Here is a 9224-nt window from a genome sequence, read left to right on the forward strand (position 1 = left end):
CCACCACAAAGGCTTGGTTTTTGTGTCAATTAATCATTGCCCTCTGCCTTCACCCACAGGTAAAGCCAGTGAGGAGGAGGAGGGTGCCGGATGCTCCCTGCATCCCTCTGTGCCTCGGCTGCCACTCATCCCGGAGATCCCGATGTCCCAGAGGACAAGAGTGAGAGCATCTCTCGGGATACCCCGCCCCAGACTGGCCCTGGGCACGGCTCTGCCCCACAGTGAGTCCCTGGATGTGGACACTGAGGGGAAGGAGCAGGAATGGTTTTCCCAGCGCCTGCAGGTGCTGGGATGGCTGCTGGGGTCTTGCAGCACTGCTGAGCATCAGAGGGGACATCAGTGTTTCTTGGTTTTCTCTCTAGCGTAGGCACACGAAGACAAAAAAGGAGAGTTGAGGAGAGGAGTAAAGCCGTCCGATTTCCCAAAGCTCCCTGAAGAGCCGTGGGTGATTAACAGCTGGGAGCGCTCAGGCAGATTGGGTGGGGTTTGCTAACTCAGCCAGGCGTGCAATCACACCGGGGAAAGGGTGAGGAGAGGTGATGGCATGGGAATGTGTCATGACAGTCGCCGAGGGAGCGAGGAGCCCGGGGAAAAACCTGCTCTGAGCCCAGAGAGGACAGGCATCACGTCAGCCACTGCGTTTGGGAAGTGCTGCTACATGCACAGAGACGCAGCCAGGAGCCCACGTTGGCTCAGGGGAGTTTTTGACTTGAGTAAAGTCATTCTATAACTTGATTGACCCAAAATTAAAAGGTGAAAAAAAATTACTCCACCACCTTCACTCCCCACACAAGTTTTATCTAGCTGCACTAAGAAGTACAGAAGGACAGACCTGAAATGGGCTGTGGGAGACCAAGCAGTCTGAGAACACCACAAAGGGACAAGTTTAATGGTAAAAAAGTAGCTTAAATCAGGGTAAGATTTATTCAAATCTTCATGCAGATCATATTCACATATTAGTGTGCCAGGCGGGTGAGCCCCATCTCACCCTGTGGAGACAGTAAATCCTGGCAGAGTGTGACTCATCTCCCCAGCCCCCTGCAGAACCCCTGGTCCCCTGCTTTGTGTGTCCCCATCCCACCCCAGCAAAGGTCACTGCTCCAGGGCACGAGGGTGGCTCACCCACCTGGCCCCGGGCCTTGTGAAGGGCTGGGATAACACAAACCCATATTTTCAGCTGCTGTCATGCTAATTAGTCAGCACTCATCAAGATAAGTAGAAAAATAATTTTGCAGATCGTATCAGACTAGTTTGTGGTTGGCTTGAACTGGTGCTTCGTTCTGCAGATACAGAAATGTGCAGCGTTTTTAAAAGGCTGGACTTCTAAAATATGTTGACTTATGAGTTTTATTTTTTCCCATTCACCCACCCCAAAAAGAAAAAAAAATCCAAACAAAAGCCTACTCAGTGCCTGTTGATTTGCTTCCTTCCATGGCTTTATTTTTCCTTTTTGCTTGCTACCTGGTGTTTTCCCTGTCTTTTGAGATCCCTGTGAAGCAAAAGGGGCAACAAAACTGGCAATGCAATATTTTCTAGCTACCTCTACGCTTTGCTGTGCTGATATGAAAAGGCAAAACATAATTCCAACCCTGAGATGTTCCAGTTTCAGGCCTCCAAACAATGTTCCAACCCTCCTGCTAGGACAGCAACTGCCTTGCTTTGTGTGTAAGCAGCAAAGAAATGATCCTTTGCTGGCTGTACCATGGGAACCCCTCAGCTGATGCTGCTGCATCCCTCATGCAGCTGGTTTGAAGATCCCTGGGATTTAGTCTTGGAGAAAAAAAGTAAGAGGAAAAAAAGTAATAATTCAAAAAGAAAAGAGCTTCCTTTTACCTCCTGACTCCTTTCTAACAAGGGATGCTTTTTGGTCAAGAGCCTGCCTCTGTTTCAAGCAGAAGCTTCTCAGGCAAGATTTTAATTTTTTTTAAAATTTCATTTTTTTGTCCCCCGTCCCCATACATTAACGATTGGCCTAATTGAGGAACACTAAAATTTTGCTCTTTTTTCTGAGCAGCAGAAGCACAGAAAATTCCTGTGTAATTTCTCACGGAATTTCTTGCGGCAGCAGCCGAGCCCGGTCCCCTCCCAGAACGCATCCTTATGTAAGGAGCAGCTCAAGCTCGCGTCGATTGCTCCATCAGACTGGCGGCTGTATGGAAACGCCTGGCGTGTTTGTTTGTGTGCCGGTGGTTAATGCTCATTAGCAGCGAGACTAATAGCACTGCCTGGAGCCAGGCAAAGTGCGGGGCGCTCTCTGCGAGCTTCCCCAGCCGGCTTTGGCAAGCGCGGCCGGCGCTGAACCTGCGGCACCGCTGCTGCTCCTCCGGCCCGTGGGAGCTTTGCTCCGGGCTCTAGGACAGCATCTCCCTGCTGGAAAACCTCCAAAGAGTCAGTGGGCTGAGCGCTGTCCAAGGGACAGTGATGGAGCCGTCCCAGCAGTCCCACTCCACCTGTGTTTCCTCTGTTTCCCTCTGATCCCCTCTGCTGTCAGCTGCTCCCCCCAGGCATCCCCTGCTCTGTTTTCTTCAGGTTTTGCTGGCTCATTTCTTCCCTAACCTTTTTTTTTTTCTTTTTTTTTTCCACTCGGGATTATCTGTGTGTGACAGCAAATGGGAAACTGAGGCATCTAGCTGCAGAGTGTGTCATGTGAAATATGTCAGCAGTGCTGTAGTGCTAAATGGGGAGAAAACACCACCAGACTGACAGCTCAGAGGGAGATCAGGGTGCTGATAGCTCTGCTCTCTCTCCTGGGCTTTCCTGGCCAGGTTTTCAAGCAGGGAGATGCTGTCCTGGGCTTTCCTGGCTAAAAATCTGACACAGCCCAAGGGACAATACAGGTTTCCCCAGCTCTTTTGCCCTTAGAGAGAAAGTTCAGTTAGGAAGAAAGATGAGAAGCAATGCTTAAGTTTGATTCTTGGGGATAAACAAGATTTAGGCGCCCAGAATCAGTTTCCTCCCCAGAAATGGTACCTGTGAGGTTGGGGTGTCTGTTGGGCTGGCCTGTATCTGTTGGTAAGCATGAGGATGGCTGCAGTCAGAGGTGTCTGCAGAGACAATGCCCAGAGACAATGCTGATAGCTCACTTCTCTCTCCTGGGCTTTCCTGGCCAGGTTTTCAAGGAAGGAGATGCTGTCCTGGGTTTTCCTGGCCCAAAAGAGATGGGCTAAAAATCTGACACAGCTCAAGGAACAATATGGGTTTCCCCCAGTTCTTTTGCACTTAGAGAAAAAGCACAGTTAGGAAGAAAGATGAGAAGCAATGCTTAAGTTTGATTCTTGGGGATAAACAAGATTTAGGTGCCCAGAATCAGTTTCCCTCCCCAAAAGTGGTACCTGTGAGGTTGGAGTGTCTGTTGAGCTGGCCTGTATCTGTGGGTAAGCATGAGGATGGCTGCAGTCAGAGGTGACTGCAGAGACAATGTCCAGGGGAAGTCCCTGATCCAAGGCACTGGATCCCAGCTCTGGCAGCTATGAACTCACCTTGTCACTGCACTAAGTGGGGGAAACACAGCACAGGCCTTGCAAGGAGATAATATTTTAGGTGCTTATCAAGGAAGGAGCTGGGCTCCAAACAGAGTCACTCATTTCTAATGTTGTCATTTTATTAGCATTGTCCTGTTTGGGCCCAGCAAGATTCAAAGTCTCTCTTGTGGCAGGAGTGATGGAGGGTGTGAATGGCCAAGGCTGGGGTCTGAAGGTAACTTGGAAGGTAAAATATGGTGTGGTGCTCCCTGCCATGGCTTGAGATTTGCCAAGGATCGGAAGGGGGACATGACTGCAGAAGGGCCTGGACAAGGGATGGCAGTGCAGTGTCTTAGTGGAGAGAAGGCTGTGCATCACTTGGGACCAAGGGAGAGCTTTCCTCCAGGATCTCTTGGGAGGAGAAGAGCCAAGGGGGGGGGTCTTCATTGAGGTTTTGGGGGCTGCAGTTTGGGCTGGGGAGAGAGGAATGTGGATGTGGCAGGGAAGCTGCCATGGCTGTGCTGAAGAGGCCAAGCTTTGGTCCAGGTATGTGCAGAAAACCATGCCTGGGTAATTGTCAGGTAATGTCTGGTAATTAAAAGAAAAGCCACTTAAATAAGAGGTGGTGGTGTGACTGGGGATTCTGCTGCCTGTGCAGCACCTGGCTTTAATCCTCTTGGGATAAAATCCATCACACTTTTCCTTTGTAGAGAGAAGAAGATCTAGAGTCCATGAACAGATACTCTGCCGGATGGTCACACACAAATGAGGTCTGAAGAGGAGTGTCCTCAAGGGTTTTAGTTGAGCAGGTGGTTGAAATGCAGAGTGTTCATAGGCTGTGCCTATGGCATCCATAGGGTGTTTCCATTCTGGCATCCATAGGTGCTCCTCTGAGAAGAGTGTCCAAGGGACTTGGCCACCACAGTTTCAGTCATTTTTTCTGACAGCTTTGGGCTTCTCAGCCTTCTGCAAACATTGCCCTTGTTTGTCTGGATGATGAGTGCTCGTGTTCCATGTTAGAGTCTCACTGAGGGATGGTGGCTCCACAGGAAAAGTAGCCTTGGTGGCTACACAGGAAAAGTATCCTTTTCTCCTGGATGAGAGAGTCTCAAGTGACAATGTCACTCTGCAGAAAAGGTTCACCTCGTCTTTAGAAAGAGGCTGAAATTAGGTCCCATGTTGGGTAAAAATACCTTAACAATGAGATACTGAATGAAAGCTGTTGGTTTTACTTTCTCCTTCTCCTTTTTTTTTTCTTTTTCTAAGCAGAAATTCTTCAGTACCCAAGTTCTTGATTTGAAAGATCAAAGTGTTGCACTGAGGAGTGAATGCAGACTTATGAGGAGGTAAGATAAGACACCTCCATCCTCATCATTCAGTGATGGTTTCCTGGTCCTTTTGTTGAGCTGGGGCCACTGCCCCTCAAGTGTGGTGCTTAAAATTATCTTGTCTTGAGATGTGCAGCTCTTCCTACCTGTTCACAGCCCAGGGAATACTCCATCCACCCCACAGGTCCTGCTATGGGGATCAGCCTTTTGGGAGCTCCAGTAAGTCTCAAGGCTGCAGCCTTTCAGCCTCTTTTCAAGAGCCTGACCTAGTAAAGTCACTTAAAGTGGCCTTTGAGAGCCTTTGGACTCTCACAGATATAAAACAGAACCATAAAAACTGACGCACTGAATAAAATATAATAGCACTCATTCTGGAATAGAAGCTGATTTATTTTAACTTGACTTAATACATTTTCTTATTCTAGCTTAAGAGCATCCAGAAAAGTTCCTCTAGTCAATTTTCAAGTGTCAACAAGCTGTTTTTCTTGGTCTCACAAACTCATCTTTGAAATGGGAATAACTTAGTCTCCCATATGGTGTCGAAAGCTACTTCATAGCGGAAATCTCCTGTATATTCATACAAAATTTTAGAGGAGCAGGTGGAAATTATCTGGCAATTAAAGTTAGTGCTATGGAGCTAGGACTTGGAATGACATAGCCAATCTATTCAAAGACCTCATCTCCTCCTGTCAGCAGTTGGTTACGTGACTGTTCATGGTGCTGCTCCTCATGGGGGGGAAAAGCCCTTGAGGAGATGGCAGAAGATTTCGGCTGATTTCCGATAACTGCCTTTGAGCTGATGGTGACATTTATCTGAAAGGAAATGGTTAAAAGCAGGTCTTTAGCAGCTCTGGCTCTCACATGGTTCTGCAGACTTATTGGGGTATTAATGAAGAAAAGAAGCGTTCTGTGAATGCAGGAAGTGGCCTCCAATAAAGTTCACAAATTTCACAGAAAAACGGACATAGAAAGGTCAAGACTCTCCTCAGCCATTTTGTCTAATTTTATTTTGAGCAGTAGATTTCTCTACTCACTTAAATTACCCAGGTCTGAGCAATAGCACAGGATGGTTGCCCCCATCCCAAAGGGAAGTGTTCACCACCCTCTTGCAGTCCAAGGTTTATGCCTCACCATTTTTCAGAATTGTTCAACATTGTTTTGACTGTTCATAGCTGGTGTTGGATCACCATATTTTCCTCCATTACAGAATTTACAAAATTCAAAATTCACAAACATTTTTTTTGTTTCTCTTTTTTCAAATTATGCAGAACTCTCCTACTTCCCTCAAAGGGTCTGCTCAAACTTTCTAAACTTCACTGGAAGACCTGATGAACTATTTTACCTCCAGAGTGCATGACTGGTAGGGAGGTATAGGCATGTGTAAACTGTTTTGGCTGAAAATGGATTTGAAATATTGTTTTAAATATCTATAAAAATGAAGCCCAGCACTTCATGAAGACATTGTCAATAGAGAGGAAAATTTGCAGCCTGTTTTAGTCACTGCTCCTGTTTAAATTTCCCTGTGATGTTAAGGTGAGGAGCATTGTGGCATTGCTGTGAGGTCTCTGCTGTGCAGAGAGAATCTCAGGTGAGACCAGTTGGTCTCACAAACTCACCTTTGACCAAATCCCTATGCAGCAGATGCTCAGGTGACATTCCAGAGCCATTGAGGGCCTGCTGCTCAGGGAGCTTCCTCCATCCTGCTGAGGCCAGAAGGAGAGCAGGGAATTCACTGCTTGGCATGAGCAGTCTTGGAAGAGGGGAGAGCTCAGCTGCCTTAAAATTAAGCAATCAAAATTAAAAGGAAACACGACTGACCTCAGCTGGAAGTTGGTGCATTTTAAATATGGGATGGTGCCTTTTTGCAACCTGCCCAAGAAGTTTGCTAATGCCCCTGATTTATTATAGAGGCTGAGAGAAACAGCTTCGCACAGCAGGATAAGCATGCTTTTGACTTGGTTCCAGGTATGACAATAGCTGAGAGCCATCAAAAGTAGGAAGAAAATAGCTGCCAACGCTTCTGTCTGACTTGGATGATCCTGATTTTCCTCTTGCTCTGTCAAACCCTGCTTGCTCAGTCCTTTCTGATGGAATCGAGGGCAGAACGTCCTTCTGAGAGCAGCTTTTGTTCCTATCAGCATTTAACTGTGTTTCCTTTGTAGGACATGATCTGCAGAGCCCTCTCCTCTGCCTTCCTGTGCTTCTCCAAGAGGGAATGCTGGCTGCTGAGCACAGACAGTGGGCTGGACCTCCAAGTTTCACAGAATGCCAGCAGCAATATTCAGAGACAATATTCAAGAAAAAGGTTTGCCATTGGAAGTTTCTGAAGAAATTTTGTCTCCTGCTCTTGACTGTGGCAACTGGAATTAACAGACCAATCCTTTTCTTCCCTTCTCCCTGAAAAAGGCAGTGGGAGGCCAGGTAAGCCTTCACCAAACCTTGGCAAGAAAATACCCGAGCCGGGGGAAATTAGCTAGAAAATCATGCTAGAAAATGTGCAATATTAGACTACAGGATTTTGGTCCAAAATAAAGCCAGAACCCGAGTTTTGGAGGTTTTGTGGCACTGGAAAGGAATATTTTTGCAATGTTTCTGAGGAGGATGATGTGTGGGCTGTGCAGTTGTAGAGTTTTGTTCCACATGCTCACGTGCTGCTTCAGCTTCAGCTTTACAGAGCTTGTCCTCTTCTTCTGGGAGAGGGAAAGGACAAGTACCTGTTTGGATGACCAAATAGTTAAGGTAATATATAAAAAAAGATTAAAAAATATGACCTTCTCACTGGAAAAAATACAAACTTCAGGCATTTGAGCACTTTCCTAGTCCTTTTACAAAACTTGGAAGCAAATGGTTAAAAGCAGGCTAAGAATATTTACCCACAGATTAAACAAAATGTCAAATTTTTTGCCTGTTTTTCCCCATCATGCTGTTTAAACCTGCTAAGAAATTAGTTTTGCTATGAGTTTTCATGCATAATTTGGGTTGCACGCAAAGGGGTTTTTTTCCTCCTAATATGTAAAATAATTGGAATTTGAGCAATGTTGTATGTTTGAAGCTAGTACTACATGTAACTAATGGGGATGAAATTTGGAGGAGGGTACAGATCATTCTTTGAAGGTAAAAATGCCACAGTTTGCATGAGTTCAGTTCATGTACTTTGTCAGCTGCAGCTTTTGCTCTGTCCTTTGAATTTACAGGACACCACCTTTATCTGAAGGCTTATATTGAAACTCTGAACTAGCAGTCCATGATTTTGAAGGAGAGGATGAGGGCTTTTTCCCTTACCTGAGGAATCTGCTCTTGAACTGGAGACCACAGCCTTTAAAAGCCTGGAGTGGTGATGTCTGTCTTTCAGAAATCCATGCAAGTGTGTAACTCATTACTTTTTTACCCAAAGGCATTTCTCCATGTGTTTCTTCACTAAGACTCAAAAATTCCACACTGGAATGCAATAACATTGCTCAAGGAAACTGGAGATTGCCTTGCCTTGAAACAAATCCTGTCCCCTCATTGCTACAAGTGCCTGAAGGTGTGTGCACTACCTGTCCTTAGAGTCATAAGCTATTTAATCATGAACTATAGATAGTTATGAGTAGCCATAAACAACTTGGATGCACCAAAAACTGCAGAGGGGGGAAGGATTAAAGGTTGCAGGAGGGCAGAAAGAGGAGTCCATGCTTAGGGCCACATACCCAGGAGTGTGCTGGAGGGGAAGAGGGAGCTGGGAGAGAAGCCCCAGCTGGGTGTGAGGCTGGAGCCTCAGGATGCTGCTGCCCAGCTCCAGCGGGCTCCAGCTCATTTGCTGCTCTTTGAGGGCTTGTGTCAGCTTTGGAGGGATTTTTCAAGGCAGTGCAGAGTGTGAGGGTGGCTGGGTTTTGTTGTGAAGGAGAGCAGGGTGTTTGCTCACCAGCTGCTGACAGCTCTGTCTCAGGGCAAAGAGGGAGGGGGACAGGATGTGTGAGTTGGGGGGATGAATCCCTTTCCAGACTATCCTGCCTTGGCCAGCACTTTCTGTAGCTTTATAGCACCTGCAGAATGTGTAAAGGGCTGGCAGGTGGGGATTTTTTTCCTCCCCATCAGTCCCCAGCTCCTTTCCCCTGAAAGATCCTTGTGCTGCACTCACCTGCCCTGCACTAGGCATGTGGGGGATGGCACTTTGCAGCCCCTTGCTTTTTCTTCCTCCACACCTTTCCAAGAGGTCTTAAGTTTGGGACATAGATCTCTTATTTTCCCTCCTCTCCTCTCCTGTGGTGGATTAATCCCAATTCAAACCTGGAGCTTTTCAGGTGCTGGTCATTGGTCTTGAAGGCGCAGATTGGCAGTAAGTGAGGAGATTTTGTTTTTCCTGAGATTGGAAATGTTGTATCAACTCTAAATTAAGGCAGGTTTTGTCTGGGTGGTATCTGACACACAGCTTGCCACTTGCTAAATCTGAAAT

General features: G+C 46.7%; 1 long non-coding RNA gene across 1 annotated transcript; it reads left to right on the forward strand.

Annotated features, from left to right (window-relative positions):
- Positions 1-6646: 6646 nt before the first annotated feature.
- On the forward strand, positions 6647-8728 carry LOC135450372 (uncharacterized). Its single transcript, XR_010441055.1, has 3 exons — positions 6647-6754; positions 6952-7210; positions 7984-8728. It is a non-coding gene; the product is annotated as an uncharacterized LOC135450372 (long non-coding RNA).
- Positions 8729-9224: the final 496 nt, after the last annotated feature.

Source organism: Zonotrichia leucophrys, chromosome 7, assembly GCF_028769735.1.
Source record: "Zonotrichia leucophrys gambelii isolate GWCS_2022_RI chromosome 7, RI_Zleu_2.0, whole genome shotgun sequence".
NCBI lineage: Eukaryota > Metazoa > Chordata > Aves > Passeriformes > Passerellidae > Zonotrichia > Zonotrichia leucophrys.